The 22,135-nt window shown below is 35.8% G+C and overlaps 1 pseudogene; it reads right to left on the bottom strand.

Annotated features, from left to right (window-relative positions):
- Positions 1–154: 154 nt before the first annotated feature.
- LOC120115500 lies at positions 155–1,382 on the bottom strand (annotated as a pseudogene).
- Between the last annotated feature and the right edge of the window lie 20,753 nt (positions 1,383–22,135).

The raw sequence follows: 22,135 nt of genomic DNA on the forward strand, positions 1-22,135 counted from the left end.
GGCTCGCGTCGAGTTGATCCGAACATAGTTGTTCTAATTCAAAATACGAATATCAAATTTTGTCGAAACTCGTCATATTTGTATACGAATAACACTATACAAAGAACAAGAACACAATATCTACTGTGAAAATCTGCAGTTTTCAAGGTGATTATCAAAACTGTGGTATTTTTGGAAGGTTAAACACACGAATTCCCAAAGACCAGCATGTTAAAGCATCCATTTGGCTGCTAATTACACTGATTATTTCTTTCCCTTCTTCCTTCAATGATTTTCTTCGTCTAGAGATGTACTCGCTTGTTTTCATTTCCGTTTCTCGATTCGACCTGAGAATATTTTCTGGAAAATTTTAACCAGCTACGTTGAACATATGCAACCCCAGAAGTAACAATACGTACCTCATAATCAAAGAAGCCCAATTTCTATATCCTATAGAATTAAGGTTGTAAATGGTAAAATTTCGTTCTCTCAGGCTTCCTTGATAACAGAATCAGAGACCATCCTCTCGAATGCAGTTTCATGTACAATTCGAGTGTCCGTCGTTGCTTCAGATACATTGCCCCTTCGATGCAGCTGCTCGGTTTGTTCCACTGAGGATCCAAAGCAAGGATGTCATCAATGTCCATTAACACCGCATCCACACTATCGTTCGATGGCGAAATGGAATAAGAAAAGCTATCGATCATCCGCATTGTGAAATCCAAGTCTCTTGCGTACCCTCCAGCTTTGATATGTCCAACGGCGAGACTCCTGCAGATGGGAGGAACTTCATCGGGTTTAAACCCATTGAGTTCCCCGTGCAGCATGAGAATCAGACAGTAACGGAGACTGTCGCTTTCTTTCTCGATCTCGACCATCCCATTGCTCCGATTCTCACATGATTGCAACGTTACTGCTAATGAAACCACCGTTGTTACTAATAGAACCCCAGTGACTAGAAGACCAGCAACGAAGATTGTTGCAGCATGAGATGTCATGTAGAATCCTGACTCGGTAGTGTAACGGCTTCCAATCTCCTTCCTACTTTACGAGCAAAGATTAATATGCATATATATATGATGAATCAAATTCAGTCTGGGCATAGCGGATACTTAAAAGCGTACCACCGTCTCTTGAACGAGACTCTGGCCGGAGAAGTCTCGCTCCATTTGATGGCCATAAGCCGACATTGTTGATTCAATCTAGCTTCATTGCAGGGCTGCAAATAGCTCCTGATCCCTTCCAAATCATAGAAGGGTCGCCTGCAAAAGCAATATGAATTCAAAGATCTCTCGGTATTGACTTGAACTCTAAAACCCTATCAGTTTAATCCGAATCTAGATCTAATCAACTAGATCTAATCATAAAAAGTAACCAATCCAAATCGGGTCAACCCAAACCAAAACATGACTAGACATATAATGAACAAACTGTTTATTTTTTCATGAAGCATTCGTGTCCGACACTTGATTATAGAGATATAGCCTCCAGAGGTCCTATCCATATCGGATACATGTTCATGTCTACCACTTGCACTGGAATTAAAGCAACATACAACTCAAGATGACTTAAAATCTGAAATGATCCAAATTCCAGAATCCGAATTTGACCCCAACACCATTAGTCCAATCTAAAACCAACCCAGAAACAACTCACTACTCAACACATCAGTATCAGAATAAAACAACATAGAACAAAGCAGAACACAAGCAAAATGATGTTCTTATCATAAACAAAACCTTAAAACAAAGGAGGTAAGAGACAGAACCTGGGAAACGCATCTGAAGAAATGGGGAACAGTGTATCAAAAATCAAAGATCGAAGCTCACAGGTGATTTGAAGAAGTGTCTTTCTCGTGGTGAGACTTCCTTTTGGGAATGTCTTAGGAACGGCGGGTTAATATACGGCTAATATACGGCGTTACCGGATATATTAAAAGATATTTAATAAATTCGGTTTAGCGCTACCGGAAATGTTGACTAATAATAATGTAGTAGGTCTAAGTCATGAAGAAATATTAAAAAATTATGCAACCGGCAAACTTAACTTGTCGGTTTATGTCGATCTAAATTAAAAATATATCGATTCACAATGATATAACAGGTAAAACTATGACAAAACCAGTATTGAAATGATAAAACCGGTAAAGCGGTACCGAATATATTTAAAGTGTCGGTACTTTAATATAAAGGATTGACACTTCGTTAATTTAAAAGAGAAGCAGTTTTAGCGCCTATAAAGTGTCGATACTTTCAAAAAATATATCGATCAACAACGATATAACAGGTAAAAATATGATAAAACTGGTATCAAAATGATGAAACCGGTAAAACGCTACCGGATATATTGAAAGTGTCGAAACTTTATATAAGAATCGACACTTTGTGAATTTAAAAGAGAAGCAGTTTTAGCGCCTATAAAGTGTCGATACTTTAAAAAAATGTATCGATCAAACAACGATATAACATGTAAAAATATGATAAAACCGGTATCAAAATGATAAAACTGGTAAAATGATATTGGATATATTAAAAGTGTCGATACTTTCGTAAGTACGTGTAATAAATTATCGATACTTTCAAAGAAATACGTAATTATCCTTTCGAAAGTATCGACACCTGACATAAAAGTATCGACACTTTTGTATTTGTATCGATTAAATATAAATAACATATCCGATGAAAATATAAAGGTCATAGATAAATATCCTCTAAAAATAGATAGAACGAACGAGTTTTTGAAATCGAAGCGTAATTGTTGCTGCATTTCAGAAGGCGCTTTTAAAGCGAAATTTGTTTGTTGCTGCAGTCGAATCGAAAAGTATGTTGTCGAAACCCTAGTTTTTTATTATTACAGTAATCGCGATAGGGTTTTTATGTGTTGTTTGGGGTTTTAGAGTAAAGAAGCATTTGGAACCGATTGCAGGTAGAAAGTGATATTCAAGGAAAAATATAAATGTCGATACTTTTATTAAATATTATAGGTAGAAAATGATATTATAGGTTGTATAAATGTGCCGACACATTTTGTAGTGGTCATTCAAATTCTTTTGAAGAAAACCGTTTTACCAAAAGAGTAGTTATCTATATTTGTATATTGAATAAAGTGTATGTAACAAAATAATTTGATTTGCGTAAACTGATATATAAAGGCCAGGAAAAATGGAGTCAATGGGTTGTAAAATTGTTGGTGGCGCATATGACTTTGAAATTGAGACCGAGACTCGAAAACAACCAAAGGGTGGATATATGTACTTCTAGTAAGTATCAATGTCTTTTTGTTATTATTGTTGAAATGGTAATTGGATTAAAGTATTGATAAACTTTAAATTGATTACAAATTTTAAATGATGACAGTATGGCCGAATGCAAAAGGATGAAGGAAGATGGCACACAGAGCGGTTCGGTATGTAAAATGAAATTGACATTGAGTATTATTTAGTGTTAATGTATTGATTAAGAACCGTTTATGTTTAATATTAGGTGACAAAAGATGTGAGGTCCAAATGGAATTCGATGAGTAATGTTGAAAAGGAACCTTACATCGCACAGTCAAGGAATGATAGTAAAGAATACAAACAACGGAGGAAAGCACATGAAAATAAGGTATTCATTAAACTTGTAAATACGTTGATACAAAATATATAAGAACTATAACATTATATATTGTTAAAAAATGTAGGAAGTGTCGACAAGATGCAGCATTAAAAGGGTGAATTCATTAATTAAACACCTTAAGGAGAATGGTCAGTTGAATGTGCTGGGAGAAATAGGTTTTGGATCGTTGGTAGGAGTAAGGGATCGACCTATTCGGAGGGAATTGTGTCGATCCTTGATGGCGTAATTTGATGTCAGACAATGTATTGCTAAGTATGGTGATTTTTCATTTCCTCTCGGGATCCCATGTGCTGCAGCCGTATTGGGGGTAGAAAATGAAGGCAAAAGTGTTGTAGAAGTTTGTAAGAGTAAAGACTGGAAATCACTTGCCTCCACATATGATTTGAAGAAGAAGGTGACATATGTTGAAATTGAAGAGGAAATAAAAAGTGGATCTTACGGGGGGGATGAGCTGAAGGCCAGAGTTCTATTATACCTTGTCGGTATCTTTCTTTGTCCAACGGGTGATACGTCAACGAACAAGGAATATATGAAGCTCATTTGCGATGAAGGCTTGAAGGGTGAATTTAATTGGGTTGAATATATTCATTCGAGATTGATTAAATCAATAATCACCTTTAAAAAGGGCAGCCAGAGATACCTCAAAAGGTGCATAGCAATCTTAGAGGTAAATGAGTTGAATAACTTTTTTGTGTTTTTATATAAAATGATAGTATAGTTATCATATAAAAATATAAATTTTATTATAAATGCAGGTTGCACTGTTCGATTTTTGGTCGGGCTGTGAGGCAGTGCCGGCTTATGAAAGAACCGGAGTAGCACGCATCCATGCATGGGGGAAGGAAGAGGTGGTTAGAGTGATGGTGAAGTTGAAGTTGGATAGAGCGAAGAAGCAAGAAAGGGTAATAAATGTAATTAAATAATATTAAGAATATAATCAATGTCTTAATATTGTAATTTAATTTTGAAGGTTATTGGCAAGGATGTAGAGGAGGTAGTGGAGGTAGAGGAGAAGAAAGGAGAGATGGTTGTATTGGGGGATGACGGTGAGGGGGACGACGGTGAGGGAAAACAGAGTAACTTCGACATTTTGATGTCTGAATTGGCTGATATAAAAAAAAAATCCAATTTTATATCATGCAAAGACAATCAAGAGTCGAAGAGAAACTTGATAGAGTCGAAGAGAAACTTGAGAGGCATTAGGGGGTAGTGGAAGGAAAAATAGATGGAGTGGTGAAAGAAGTAGAGGTGTTGAGGGGTGAAGTGGTGAAAGAAGTTGAGGTGTTAAGGGGTGATCTTAAGATGGTGACGGGTGAAAAATTTGAGGGAGTGGTGAAGGAGGTTGTGGAATTGAGGAGTGAACTTACGGGGGTGAAGGGGGTGGTTGATAAATACTTGGATGAAGGAGATCAATTGAAGGGTGAAATAAAAATAGATGAAGAGCTACGTAGAGAAAAAATACGATGAACTGAAAAAATATGAAGAAGAAAAGAGGGAGGAGGAAGAAGAAGAGATGGAAAAAAAGAGGGAGGAGGAAGAAGAAGAGATGGAAGAAATGAGGAAGAAAGAAGTCGATGTAATTTATACACCGGAGAGTGTTATGGCAGCAGATTTGGATTCGGAATGTCCTGCACCCCAGAAGAAGAAGCAGAAGGTAAGTTGAATAAAATAAAACTTAATTTGATCTTTATTATGTTGTTGTGACAAAAATTTGTATGCAAAATTGTAGGTTGAAAAAGTGGATATTCCAAGCGGAATTGATGACATCGAAGCTGTAATTTGTGATTATTTATGGAATAGTGAGTTAGAATCGGGGTAAGTGAAATATATTGCTTTGTGAGTGATATTTAAATATTGCATGACAACATATTAATCCTAATGATTCATACAGATATTCTGTAATCTCAATGGGAAATCAATTCGTTACTGTATACGACGTTGCAACGTTGAAGCCTACGGAATGGGTTGGCGGTGTGGTAAGTAGAAAGTATAAAATGTTAAAACTTATTGAATATGTTTTGATTGTGTAATTAATTTTGTTAGGTTATTGATTTGCTCGCCTGGACAGTATGCTACGATTCTCAAAAGTCACTCCGGAGGATTGGCTACCTTCCATACCACTTAGCGGTGAGTTAAATTAATAAATGGAGATAAGTAGTGTTATAGACGGTAAATTAATAATGTTTGTTGCGTAATTGCAGCATCAGGCGTTGGATGCCAATAGGAAAGAAAGTGTCGAGAGTATTGCTACCTTCTGGGGTCCCATATTGGATAACTATGTAAAATTCACCGACTGTGAGAAGGTAAGACACCATACCAATTGCAAATGTTGTTTTCGGATACAGAATGTTTGAATTTTGTCAAATTGGGTGTGAAATTTGTTGCAGATCATGATCACAATAAACTACCATAATTCACATTGGTATCTGTTGGTGTTGGATATGGTAGATCGTGTTGCAACAATATATGATAGTATGTTTACATCTGAAGCAGCTAAACAGAGAGTGAAGGATGCTAAGAGATTGGTATGTATGTATGTATGTATGAAAGGACATTATGTAAATTATAATGCATAACTTTTTTGGATCATAACTTCTTCTTTTTTAATGCAGATTAAAATATTAGATTTTTATAATAAGAAACGCATTTGGGTTGAATACTGTGGATCTCTAGGAAAGTTTCCCTTGAAAAATTTCAAATTTGTGGAGCATAAGAAGAATAAGCAATTGAATGGGTATGAGATGTTATCATAAATAGAAAGCTTAATTTATGCAGGATTCATCATAATTGACATGTGTGGTTTTCAAATTTTGTAACAGACATGATTGCGATATGTACGTGATGATGTGGATGGAATCGATCGGTTCTACAGGGGCAACTGGTGATTTTGTAAGTGGAAAGAAAAAATTTGTTTGTGGTAAAATTGTTAAATGTCGTAGATTAAATGCTATAGTTTACAATACTTAACGTTCTGACAATTTGAATATAGGTTGTTGGAGAGTGGGATCGATCGCGAATATTAAACGATCTCGTAAGCCACAATCAAAATCGACGAAGACAGAAGATAACAAAAGCTGCCATGAGATATAAGAATAACAAAAGGATGCAATGATGTAAATGTAGGGTTAATTTTGTATTAGATTTATAATTTTGTATACGATTTATAATTTTGTATGTGAATGTAATTATGAATGAGATGAGAAAAGTTAACAGTAGGTTGTTATACAGGACATGTTTCTTATACACATTAAGAGTCATGTTGATACTTACTATATATGGAGATTGTTGTCTGTATTATACCAAATGTCATCATAATTGTCATCATGTGCGAGATTGAATGGTCATTCCATATTGAGGGTATGTACAATAACTACAAAATTAACTTTAAAGCAAAAGGTAAATTTACAATATGGCAAACAGGGTGCAACCATAAAGTGTCGATCCATATATAAAAAGTGTCGATCCCAGAAACATTGAAACCCATAAGTATAATGTAATTGGTAATTTTTCAATCTAACCGGTATAAGTATATCGGATTTATGAGAGAATAGGTGTAATATATGTATCCACACTTTTTAATTTTGTGTCGATACTATTGGTCCAGAATAAATGGCAAACAGGGTGCAACCATAAAGTGTCGATCCATATATAAAAGGTGTCGATCCCAAAAACATCGAAACCCATAAGTATAATGTAATAGGTAATTTTTCAATCTAATCGGTATAAGTATACCGGATTTATGAGAGAATAGGTGTAATATATGTATCGACACTTTTTAATTTTGTGTCGATACTATTGGTCCAGAATGAATAGCAAACAAGGTACAATCATAAAGTGTCGATCCATATATAAAAGGTGTCGATCCCAGAAACATTGAAACCCATAAGTATAATGTAATAGGTAATTTTTCAATCTAACCGGTATAAGTATACCGGATTTATGAGAGAATAGGTGTAATATAAATATCCACACTTTTTAATTTTGTGTCGATACTATTGGTCCAGAATGAATGGCAAACAGGGTGAAACCATAAAGTGTCGATCCATATATAAAAGGTGTCGATCCCAGAAACATCGAAACCCATAAGTATAATGTAATAGGTAATTTTTCAATCTAACCGGTATAAGTATACAGGATTTATGAGAGAATAGGTGTAATATATATATCGACACTTTTTAATTTTGTGTCGATACTATTGGTCCAGAATGAATGGCAAACAGGGTGCAACCAGAAAGTGTCGATCCATATATAAAAGGTGTCGATCCTAGAAACATCGAAACCCATAAGTATAATGTAATAGGTAATTTTTCAATCTAACCGATATAAGTATACCGGATTTATGAGAGAATATGTGTAATATATGTATCGACACTTTTTAATTTTATGTCGATACTATTGGTCCAGAATGAATGGCAAACAGGGTGCAACCATAAAGTGTCGATCCATATATAAAAGGTGTCGATCCCAGAAACATCGAAACCCATAAGTATAATGTAATAGGTAGTTTTTCAATCTAACCGGTATAAGTATACCGGATTTATGAGAGAATAGGTGTAATATATGTATCGACACTTTTTAATTTTGTGTCGATACTATTGGTCCAGAATGAATGGCAAACAGGGTGCAACCATAAAGTGTCGATCCATATATAAAAGGTGTTGATCCCAGAAACATCGAAACCCATAAGTATAATGTAATACGTAATTTTTCAATCTAACTGGTATAAGTATATCGGATTTATGAGAGAATATGTGTAATATATGTATCGATACTTTTTAATTTTGTGTCGATACTATTGGTCCAGAATGAATGGCAAACAGTGTACAACCATAAAGTGTCGATCCATATATAAAAGATGTCGATCCCAGAAACATCGAAACCCATAAGTATAATGTAATAGGTAATTTTTCAATCTAACCGGTATAAGTATACCGGATTTATGAGAGAATAGGTGTAATATAAATATCCACACTTTTTAATTTTGTGTCGATACTATTGGTCCAGAATGAATGGCAAACAGGGTGAAACCATAAAGTGTCGATCCATATATAAAAGGTGTCGATCCCAGAAACATCGAAACCCATAAGTATAATGTAATAGGTAATTTTTCAATCTAACCGGTATAAGTATACAGGATTTATGAGAGAATAGGTGTAATATATGTATCGACACTTTTTAATTTTGTGTCGATACTATTGGTCCAGAATAAATGGCAAACAGGGTGCAACCAGAAAGTGTCGATCCATATATAAAAGGTGTCGATCCTAGAAACATCGAAACCCATAAGTATAATGTAATAGGTAATTTTTCAATCTAACCGGTATAAGTATACCGGATTTATGAGAGAATAGGTGTAATATATGTATCGACACTTTTTAATTTTGTGTCGATACTATTGGTCCAGAATGAATGGCAAACAGGGTGCAACCATAAAGTGTCGATCCATATATAAAAGGTGTCGATCCCAGAAACATCGAAACCATAAGTATAATGTAATAGGTAATTTTTCAATCTAACCGGTATAAGTATACCGGATTTATGAGAGAATAGGTGTAATATATGTATCGACACTTTTTAATTTTGTGTCGATACTATTGGTCCAGAATGAATGGCAAACAGGGTGCAACCATAAAGTGTCGATCCATATATAAAAGGTGTCGATCCCAGAAACATCGAAACCCATAAGTATAATGTAATACGTAATTTTTCAATCTAACCGGTATAAGTATATCGGATTTATGAGAGAATAGGTGTAATATATGTATCGACACTTTTTAATTTTGTGTCGATACTATTGGTCCAGAATGAATGGCAAACAGGGTACAACCATAAAGTGTCGATCCATATATAAAAGATGTCGACCCCAGAAACATCGAAACCCATAAGTATAATGTATTAGGTAATTTTTCAATCTAACCGGTATAAGTATACCGGATTTATGAGAGAATAGGTGTAATATATGTATCGACACTTTTTAATTTTGTGTCGATACTATTGGTCCAGAATGAATGGCAAACAGGGTGCAACCATAAAGTGTCGATCCATATATAAAAAGTGTCGATCCAAGAAACATCGAAACCCATAAGTATAATGTAATAGGTAATTTTTCAATCTAACCGGTATAAGTATACCGGATTTATAAGAGAATAGGTGTAATATATGTATCGATACGTTTTAATTTTGTGTCGATACTATTGGTCCAGAATAAATGGAAAATAGGGTGCAACCATAAAGTGTCGATCCATATATAAAAGGTGTCGATCCCAGAAACATCGAAACCCATAAGTATAATGTAATAGGTAATTTTTCAATATAACCGATATAAGTATACCGGATTTATGAGAGAATAAGTGTAATATATGTACCGACACTTTTTAATTTTGTGTCGATACTATTTTTAAATATCGAGTGTTTTCCCCGCGTTCATTATATTATATATAGTATACAAACTCTAAATTGACAAACCCTAAACTTTTACTAAAGGCAAGCAGGCAAAAGAAAACTCTTCCTATCCGAAGAATACTAGCGTTATCATAACAGTGACGATCAGATATTTAGGTAAATGAATCGATATTTTATGGGTTTGATTAATTTCTATATTGGAGTTTTTTTCCTGAATGTTTGTGTTCCAATTGTAAAAGCATTCAACCAAAATGGATCCAAAATGTCAGCGTCAGAAGCGCGATCTTTCTCAAAGCTCTTCTCAACCCAGTTCTTCTCAACCACAACCTCCGTCTGAAACAAATGATTCTTCTGAGGAAATCAGGTCCTTCGAAACTCTGAACTTTAGATCCGATATGGAGAAACAAAGATGGCAAACGAGTTTTAAAGTAAGGAAGATTCGTCCCAAACGTGTCATTGACCTGGGTTTCTTGTTTGATGATAAATATGCATTTAGTTTTAAATCCACATTTAAATCTTGGGGTTGGCTTGAATTCCTTGGTGTAGAACCAAAATATTACCCCAACCTAGTTAGAGTCTTCTACAACAATGCTTCCTTACAGCACGAGCCTAATAAGACTAATATAATAGGAATTAATACACATGTCATGAGGAAGGATATATATATATATATATCTCCGGAAACTATTACGGAGGGTTTAGATGTAGCAAATAAAGGGGATTCAGATGAAAATGATGTAGATTGGTCTACAATTAAACGGGTTGCTAGAAATAGCCCAATTCACCTAGATGTAGAGTCGAGAGTGTTTCACAAAATGCTCACATGGTATATCCGGCCTAGTGGTGGAAAACATTCAACGCTTCGAGACAACGATTATTGGTGGATAGCAAAGTATAAATCCAAATCCAAAACGGCTCCAAACATTTCTAAACTCATATTTAATAGAATTGTATATATGGTCACAAAGGGAGCAACAATTTCAACTTCACTACCATATGGATGTGTCATCACCCATCTGTTGAAGAAGAAAGAAGTTGATTTTTCGCATGACGTCCCTGTTCGATTAACCCGCAAGATTGACATGTTATTTATTAAAAAAGTGGGATATGATTTTGTTGAAAAACTCAGTTGGAAGCGTGTCAAGGAGGTCGGATTAGATCAAGAGAGGGAGAAAATGGACCCTATTAGCCATGAAGAAGAGAAACCAATTGGAAACGCAATGATGGAAGAAGCTCCAGAAGCTCCAGTTGCAGAGGATGTCACAATTAAGACCGTGATGGAATACATGGTCAATTTTCGGGAGCATATTGATTCCCTTGTGAGTGGAATGCGAGCCGATATTTCATCATTGCACGATGAAGTCTCCATGTTGCGTGACGAATTACGTCAACGACATCAAACGAGTTAGATAATTCAACCCTAATTTATTATTTATGTTTCTAAGCATTTACACGTTCTGAACTGTATTGTATTTTGTTTTAACAGGTGCGGACAACCAAGCGGTCAATGAAGATGAAGCTGACGATGAAGATGACGATGATGATGATGATAATGATCCAAACAATTATATCATGTCTGCAACGCCGCCTTCAAGAAAACTTTTAATTTTTGATCTCAATGGTGTCCTTGCCTACATCCCAAGACTTCCTGCAGGTTTTAATTCTATTCTTTTATATCCATTATTTTAACATATAAGCGTATAACTTTAATATCATTTTCTTCATGTTGTAGATGTTGTCCTCAGAACAAGATTATTTGAATTTATGCAATTTTTTGTCGACAATTTTGTTGTTGCCCTTTGGTCTTCAAAGATGAGGTTAGAACATGTTTGGATCAATTGAATTACTGTAGTCAAAATTATTAATATACATTTGAATGTTAACATTCAAACTTGATTACAATCTCATGCATAACGTCGATCGTGTACTTGAGAAACTACCTTTATTTTCTGAGCATTTTCTATTCGTTTGGGTAAGATGAATGTCATTACAGTTTACTGACTTTTCGTTGTCTATGATTCCTACATATTTATGTTCGACTGTTTGTGAACAGGATCAAGCAAAATGCAAAACATACGATAATGTTACCTACTGTAAAGATCTCAATGATGTTTGGAACGCGTGTCCTGATTTTAACGAGCTAAATACACTTTTGGTCGATGATTCAGCGGAAAAAATGATTTATAATCTGGTAAGTTGCATTTATGCAATATGTTTTTCCAGTTGAACAGGTGTTCAGACATTGATTATTTTAACAACTTATGTGTTTATATAGAAATACAATTACATATGTCCACATACCTTTCACGCTGCTTCCCATTCGAACGACAATGCTCTAGGTATGACATTCAATTTATTCATGCTTATGTGAATTTAGTTAATTGTTAGTAAAATTGCACCTCATTAGTTTGATAATTGAAATTATTTATGTATGTCCTCAGAAAAAGGCGGAAACATACGAGAGTATTTGGAAAATTTGTTAAAGGCCCCTAATGTTCCGGACTTCGTTAAAAATGACCCTTTTTCATCGGATTAATTTCGTTTGTCGGTACATTATTTGAATATTGTTGTGTATGTATCTTTTGGTTTGATTATATTGTATGTATATTTTCATTAATTATTCCATATTTGCTTCTCTGTATACATATACATTTGAGGATTGTTGAAATATCAATACTAGTTATTAATGTATTTTACATCTGCTTGCAAATGTATCCAAACTTAAAGTCTCCCATAAAGTGTCGATCAATATATAAAAAATAACGACCCCAAAAACATCGAAACCGATAATTATATTGTAATGGGTAAATTTTCATTATACCCAAAAAAATATCAGCATAAAGTGTAGATACCTTTTCAAAAAGTGTCGATTGAAAAAACATCGGAACCCATAATTATAATGTAATAGGTAATTTTGTAATATAACCGGTATAGATATGCCGGTTTTATGAGAGAATAGGTATACAACCTGGGATCATCATGTTTCTTATAATCAAAGTAGGCAATAAGCGCATTCACATCCCCATCGATGATTTCCTTTGCTTTACCTCTTTGAAGTGCATTGTAGAGGTCTTTATGTGTAAATCCAACATTATGATAGCCCCATGCCTGTTGCGTTAAATAGTTCATTACTTGTGACGTGCCAACACCGACCTCTTTTAATGTTGTTGCCTCATCGATATCAGCCTTACTTACAGCTCTATTAGAACGCATAAATGGTGTCATAGCAGGTGTGCACAATGCATGATTATGTTTCTGATCAGACTTACTTATAACCCACTGATCGTTTGTATTTGTTGCTATAACTAAGACTCTAGCCTTACATCCTGTTCTTGTGACTGGCGTATGAGCACGTTGACGATCAACAGTATTGACTTTTGATCCTCGAAACCCTTCTTTGGAACAACAAAATTCTTGTGTCTTCACATTCCCTTCCACGTCAAGCCGTGTTGTTCCCTTACGTGCACTAAACCCATGTTCCCGTATGAATCCCTTGTAAAAGTACCAAGCTTGATCACGTGAACAGAAGAGCTGACCAACCAATCTGTCAGATTCATCAACATTATGTACTTCATGGCATTCCTCGGTTGTCTTAACATTGTCTACATCAGTATGATCCATGGCAAAAATTTTGTTGTGCAAGTTCAGTGGTCCCGGAGTTGATGGAGATGTAAGTAAAGGTTCATTTTGAACATGTTTCAGTCGTGCTGCTTTCAATAGGATGTGGTATTGGTAATGGTAGTTAAAGGGTGGGTACAACATTAAATTCGTAGTACATATTTAGGTATGTACAATAACTACCTAAATATGTGTCAATACATTTTCTACCTAAACATATTGTTAAATTTAAATTCTAAATAATATTTTATAAAATATCAAAACAATCAAATAATTTTTTGTGTAAATGAAATTATTAAATTAAAATTGTTGGTGGAAAACATGAAACACTATTAAAAAAAATTGAAACATAAATTACATAACTTTAAAAAAAGTATGAATCCTTTTTATAAAAAGTATGGACACTTTCAACATATCAGGTAAATTTTACATTTTTTAAAAGAGAAGAAGTTATATCGTCAATAAAGTGTCGATACTTTGTAAAAATGTATCGATCCATAACAATATAACAGGTAAAAATATGACAAAACCAGTCTCGAAATGACAAAACAGGTAAAGCGCTACCGGTTATGTTGAAAGTGTCGATAATTTATTATATGTATCGACACTTTTGGAATTTAAAAGAGAAGAGTTATAGCGCCAATAAAGTGTCGATACTTTATAAAAATGTATCGATCCATAACAATATAACATGTAAAAATATGACAAAATCGGTCTCGAAATAACAAAACAGGTAAAGCGTTACCGGTTATGTTGAAAGTGTCGATAATTTATTATAAGTATCGACTTTTGGAATTAATAAGAGAAGAAGTTATAGCGCCAATAACGTGTTGATACTTTATAAAAATGTATCGATCCATAACAATATAATATGTAAAAATATGACAAAACCGGTCTCGAAATGACAAAATAGGTAAAGCGCTACCGGTTATGTTGAAAGTGTCGATAATTTATTATAAGTATCGACACTTTTGGAATTTAAAAGAGAAGAAGTTATAGTGCCAATAAAGTGTCGATATTTTATAAAAATGTATCGATCCATAACAATATAACAGGTAAAAATATGACAAAACCGGTCTCGAAATGACAAAACATGTAAAGAGCTACCGGATATGTTGAAAGTGTCGATAATTTATTATAAGTATCGACACTTTTGGAATTTAAAAGAGAAGAAGTTATAGCGCCAATAAAGTGTCGATACTTTATAAAAATGTATCGATCCATAATATTATAACATGTAAAAATATGATAAAATCGGTCTATAAATGACAAAAGGTGAACGCATATAGTGTCGATACATTTATAAAAAGTATCGATCCAAAAAATATCGAAACCGATAATTATAATGTAATAGGTAAATTTGCAATGTTACCGGTATAAATATACCGATTTACTTATAAAATAGGTCAATATAAGCGCTACCTATTACATTATATAAGCGCTACCTAATATGTTATTGTACTTGATAATATTTCCGGTTAAATACTTATTTTATTATATAAGCGCTATCTATTACATTATATAAGCGTTACCTAATATGTTATTGTACTTGATAATATTTACGGTTAAATAATATAACATAACTGATCTAAATTTTAACCGGTCACTTGTTTAACCGATCACGCCGTATATTAGCTGTTTTTTAAGTGCCGCACAACAGAACTACCCCTTCATTTTATTTAAATGATAGCCATCGTTCGTGACTTAAACATGTGACATTTGTCTGAGTTATTGCCCCCATCAAGGACCATGGACATTATTACTTCCTACAACATGATTGCTTTGCTTAAGGAACTAAAACATCTTTATATAAAAAAAAATTAACTGATCCTTATTCCCATATGTAATGGGGTAAGGGAAGGTAGGATAGTAGGCTTGTAACACCCCAGATCCGGTCTGTAAGTTAGACCCAAACCTAAGTGGTCATATATCTTATTCAGAGTTTTTTTTTAAATTCTTAAAATACATTAGATATAATATAGAACAAAATATTAATAATACAGATATATCCAAAACGATAGCAAATACATGTCACCAAACATAACCGAAAAACATATAGATGTATACGTTCGTACAAAATAAGTAGTTGATCTCCCCTGATGCCAAATCTGCTAGCTTACGGTCTGTTGTTATCTGAAAAATGGTAAAAACTACAGAATGAGCTAAAAAGCCCAGTGTGCTCCATACAATATAAAAAAACATACTGATAAAATCTTTCAATAAAATCGGTTTATGCAACATATTTTTATTTTTAAACATGAACACTACCCCCATTCGTTCACATCATAAATGTGTAGGTTCCCCAAAACCATACACCCAACCGCACATGCCATTTAGACACTGACCACAAAGCCGAGGAGTCTGCAGAAAATCTTCCTCAACAATACCCCCAATGACAATATTAAACATGAATGTATTCAAGTTAAAACAATGATTAATCACTTAAAACATAAAAATGTTTCATACTTGGAAACCATATGCAGAAATACGGAAATCAGAATTCAAAATAGTAATATATGGTAATTCAGATGTTAGATAATCAGATTTCAGAAATCGGTATGAAATACCTTAATCCAGAAATATTATCGGAATATACAGTAAATCAGATATCAAATACTTGGTATTCAGATGAATCATTTTAAAACAGTAATGTAATACTGTCAGGAAACACACCTGTAACAGTCTGAGAAATCAGATAAGGAAGCCTACTATTGGGTTTGTCGATCACGCTCTACTGCAGCGCTAGATCCTACGAATTGGAAAAATCCATATTGGAATCCTAATATAAATAATCTTAATTTTTTTTAAATAATATAAGGAAACCTACGGGTAATTCTTGTAGTACACGGTTCGGGCCAATCTGACGAATGAACAACTCCAAGCCTAACTAATCCACGCTCAGGTGAAACACGAGTACCTTTATAAAATATTTTATTGAATCAATTCCTTAACCAAACTTAAATAAATAATCAAAATATTAAAATACTAAGCCTTTTGGGTTCACATGATCGATTCGAGGATTTTGGGTCAGAATTTGGCAAAACGGACTTCGGAATCAGATTCAGAACGTCGAAAAACATAAAGTATGACCTTCTGAAATTATGAATTCTTGGTCAAAATCAAAGTCAACGGGTTTGACTGACGATTTGGAGACTTTCAAGTTCGAATTTGGTGAAACGGACCCCAAAAACGGATTCGAGATATCAAAAAATGTCAGGATAGGTATTCTCGGAAAAGATTAACGGCCGTTTAATGGTCGGTCAAAGTCGATCAAAGTTTTGGTCAAAGGTGGTCAAGTTATGAACAACCATTTACGGAAATAGCATCATTTCAAACAAATTACCAAAATATCACCATTTTCAAAATAATTTCTAAAATATCATTTTTTTTAAAAATAATGAAATTATTTTTAAAAAATTTACTAAAATAGAACCCTTTTCAGAATAATTACTAGAATAACACCCTTTTCCAAATAATTACCAGAATAACACCCGGTCAACGGTCAACGATCAACGGGTCAATGGGTCGGGTCAGGTTGTAACCGGTAAAACCTTTCATTTTGACCTTCCCCACGCGTGGGGGCACGTGGGACGTCTTCCGGTAGTGTATAATTCATGGAAAAATTTCTAAAAATTGAGCGATTTCGAGGTACTTACAAAGCTCGGTTCAAATTTTTGAACGGCGGAGAGCTCGATTTCAACAAATCGGAAACTTTAACCGCTTCACCTCCCCACGCGCCGCCGTCGACGAAAGACCAAGGATGACATCGGCGGACTCGGAACGGCACAAGGAACACGATGGTGCAGGAGGTGTCGTAAACGGAGCAACGATCGGTGATGAATTTAAGATTTTCTCGGCGATTGAGCTAAAAAAACGTCGAGACTTTGACTTGAAATTCACGGCGTTTGGCAGCGTTTTACTTCAATTAATTTAAGGGGTTTGTTCCTCACTCGATGATGAACACGATGGTATTTTCAAAATGACGATCAGAGGTCAAACGACGTCAGGATCGTGGTTAGAAGTTGGGGCTTGAAAGAAAGAAAACTTGTAAATTTTTGCTTAATAATTCACCCCCCACACACATCTGATTCTCCATTTAATAGAGTGTATGTCGACACTTTTTTGGGTAAATTCAGGGCTTAGTCCCTAAATTTCCTTAAACTCTACAACAAACTACAAGTTTTGAAAATTTTCAATTTAGTCCCCAATTTTCACCAATTATATAATTAAATCCTCAAATTTCAATTAAATATTATATTCAAATTTCTAGGTTGTTACGATTCTCCCCCTCTACAAGAAATTTCGTCCTCAAAATTTACCTTATGAAAATAGATGAGGAAATTGAGCCTCTATTGACTCCAATGTCTCCCAAGTAGCTTCTGATGGGCTACGATTACTCCATTGAACTTTGACCATTAGAATACGCCTATTCCGAAGAACTCGCTCATCTCTCTCTAAAACCTGAATAGGCTCTTCCTCATATGACAAATCAGGTCTCAACTCCACCTCATCAACCTGAATGATGTGATCCGGATCTGGACGGTATCACCTCAACATAGACACATGAAGAACATAATGAATACAACTGAGCTGGGGAGGCAACTCAAGCTGATAAGAAATAGATCCAACTTTCTTCAAAATACAATACGACCCAATAAATCGCGGACTCAGTTTACCCTTACGTCCAAATCTTAATACCTTCTTCCATGGGGATACCTTGAGAAAAACTTGATCTCCAACCTCAAACTCGATATCCTTACGTCGCTTATCTGCGTATGATTTTTGCCTATCGAATGCCTCTTTTAAGCGATCATGGATCAATCTGACAGTATCTTCAGTCTCTCGAACCAAGTCTGGACCCAAAGTTTTTCTATCATGCAACTCTGTCCAACATATAGGAGTACGACATCTACGTCCATACAGAGCCTCGTACGGTGCCATGCGAATACTCGCCTGATAACTATTATTGTAAGCGAACTTAGCTAATGGCAAGAAATCTTCCCAACTACCATGGAAATTAATCACACAACCCCGTAACATATCCTTCAACACCTGAATTACTCGCTCAGACTGTCCATCAGTTTGAGGATGAAAAGATGTACTGAAATTCAAACGAGTACCCAGAGTCTCGTGCAAAGCCTTCTAGAACCTGGAAGTGAACCTTGGATCTCGATCAGATATGATAGACAATGGTACACCATGAAGTTTAACAATCTTTGAAATGTACAACTTAGCCAGTTTGTCCAGAGAATAGTTAATCCGGATAGGGATAAAGTGCGCTGACTTGGTGAGTCGATCAATAATCACCCAAATAGAATCCTTTTTTGAAAGAGTCAGAGAAAGACCAGTAACGAAATCCATCGTAATGCGCTCCCATTTCCACTCAGGAATCTTAATTGACTGTAACAATCCAGATGGATGCTGGTGTTCTGCCTTAACCTGCTGACAAGTCAAACACCTCGCTACAAAATCTGAAATATTCTTTTTCATACCAGTCCAGAAGTAGCGCTCTTTGAGATTATTATACATTTTGTCCCCGCCAGAATGCATAGCATAAGGACTACTATGAGCCTCCTGAAGAATAACCCATCTCAACTCATCATCTTTAGGAACGCAGTAACGACCTTGAAAACACAAAATACCATCCTGATCCACAGTATACTCTGAACTCGATCTTGCTTAACTTGCTCAATAATGGGAAGCAATGAGCTATCAATAAGTTTTTTGGTCTTAATCTCATCGGCCAAAGTAGGTTTAATCTGTAACTCTGCTAACAAACTATTATCATCAAATAAATTCAAGTTGGCGAATAAGGCTCTGAGATCTTATATCGTCTTATGGCTCAAGGCGTCTGCCACTACATTAGCTTTCCCTGGATGATATTCTATCTTTAAATCATAGTCCTTTAGAAGCTCCAACCAACGACGTTGTCTCAAATTTAATACTTTCTGAGTAAGTAGATACTTCAGACTCTTATGATCAATATACATATAACACTTTTCTCCGTAGAGGTAGTGTCTCCAGATCTTTAAAGCAAAAACCATGGCAGCTAACTCCAGATCATGAATATGATAGTTACGCTCATGCGGCTTTAACTGACGCGAAGCATAAGCGACAACTTTCCTATCTTACATCAAAACACATCCTAATACAGAGTGAGAAGCATCACTGTAGACAAAAAAAAATCTTTTCCAGATTCAGGCTGAATCAGCACTGGGGCTTGAGTTAGAACAGTTTTTAATTTCTCAAAGCTAGTTTGTTGGTTCTCAGACCAAACAAATGGAACATTTTTCCTCAATAGTTTCTTCAGAGGAGCTGCAATAAGGGAGAACCCCTCAACAAAACGACGGTAGTAACCAGCTAAGTCCAAGAAACTACGGATCTCAGAAACGTTCCTGGGTTGCTTCCAGTTCAGAATAGCCTCCACTTTGCTTGGATCCTCCCGAATACCATCATCAGAAACGATATGTCAAAGAAAAGTCACTTCGCTGAGCCAAAACTCACACTTGCTCAACTTAGCGTATAACTTATTCTCCCTTAGAGTCTGTAGAACAATCCTTAAATGCTCATCATGTTCTGCTTCACTTCTAGAATACACCAGTATGTCATCAATGAACACAACTACAAACTGGTCCAAATAAGGTCGAAACACCCTATGCATCAGATCAATAAAAGCAGCATGGGCATTTGTTAACCCGAATGACATCACTAAAAATTCAAAATGCCCATACCGAGTACGAAAAGCATTCTTCGGAATATCCGAGTCTTTCACCCTGAGTTGATAATACCCAGACCTCAAGTCTATTTTTAAAAAGATATAAGCCCCTCGAAATTGGTCAAATAGATCATCGATCCTGGGAAGAGGATATTTGTTTTTAACCGTGAGCTTGTTCAGCTTCTTATAATCAATACAGAGTCTTAATGTCCCGTCTTTCTTCTTGAGAAAGAGAACTGGGCTCTCCACGGTGATACACTGGGTCGGATAAATCCCCTATCCAACAACTCCTGAAGTTGGACTTTCAGTTCCTTAATCTCCTTTGGGGCCATACGATAAAGAGCCATTGAAACCGGAGTGGAACCATAATAGACTTCAATCTCAAACTCAACTTCTCTATCCGGAGGTAATCCAGGCAACTCCTCGGGAAAAACATCGGGAAATTCCTTAACAATCCGGGCACCTTCAATATCAGATTGAGAACTCCTAGTATCCAATATATAAGCAAGAAATGCCTCGGAACCTTTCCTGATCATCTTCTCAGCTACCAAAGCAGACACAACATTCGTCAGAAATCCACGGCGTTCCCCGATCATTATAATTTTTTGATTATCTAGGGTCTTCAGAACAGCTCTCTTGGTCTAAAAATCAATATTTACTCGATGTTTGTCCAACCAATCTACGCCGAGAATTAAATCAAACTCTTTCAAAGGTAACTCCATAAGGTCGGCCAAAACAATCTCCCCATTGATCTCTATAGGACACTTTCTAAAACTACGATCGAACACAATGGACTTGCCTAAGAGACTTTGAACTATCACCGAATGCTCAGTATTCTCAACAGGAATATTTAGACCCTCAGAAACGGAATGCGATATATATGAATTGGTAGAGCCACTATCAAACAATGCAAAGTAGGGAACTGAATGAATAATAACAGTACCTACAGTCACATTAGGCCCATCACGATCTTGTCGAAGTCTGGCAGTGTAAACCAATACAGGTTGTCTGACCTCAGATCTGACTGGACCCCTACTCTGAGATGCTCGGCCTCTATTAGCCGATCCTGGTGCTCTGCCCTGACTATGACTCACTGCTGGAGTCTGAACAGTACTCTGAATACGAGCGAGAGTATGAGCTGGTGTCTGAACTGTAGTAACTGACACTGGACAATCCCTTATAATATGGTCACCAGAACCACATCTAAAACAGGTGCCAAATTTTCTCCTACATTCCCCAAGATGATGTTTCCCACAATAATCACATGTCTACAAAGGTTGTAACCCAGAAGATCCACCATGTCTAGAAGTTTGACACTCACACCACCTCTCTGAAAGGAATCACTCCTGCCTCTCTTATGCTCCATACCCAATCGCTCTATTTCCTCCGCAGTCTTGGCTATCTCAACCAAGGCATCAAAATTCCTCTCCCGGTGAGTAGCAACTCGGCTCCTGATTTCATACCTGAGTCCATTCTCGAACATCAAGCATCTATCTACCTTAGTGTCAACAAGTCCAAGGGCATAACGACTCAATCGGATGAACTTCACCTCGTAATCCATAACAGACATATTACCCTGCTTCAGATCCTGAAACTCCTGGCGTCGCTCCTGCAGATATCTCTCCCCAATATAGCGACTCCGAAAACGTGTCTTGAAAAGATCCCATGTTAAGTGGTTTCTCGGAATATTACCAGAAATTGATTGCCACCATCTAAAGCTCTCTTTCTTCAACATAATTAGGGCCTCCTTCAACTTCTGTTCAGGTCTGTGGTTCATCTCATCCATAATCCTCACCGTGTCCTC

Source organism: Hibiscus syriacus, unplaced genomic scaffold, assembly GCF_006381635.1.
Source record: "Hibiscus syriacus cultivar Baekdansim isolate YM2019G1 unplaced genomic scaffold, ASM638163v2 tig00110264_pilon, whole genome shotgun sequence".
NCBI lineage: Eukaryota > Viridiplantae > Streptophyta > Magnoliopsida > Malvales > Malvaceae > Hibiscus > Hibiscus syriacus.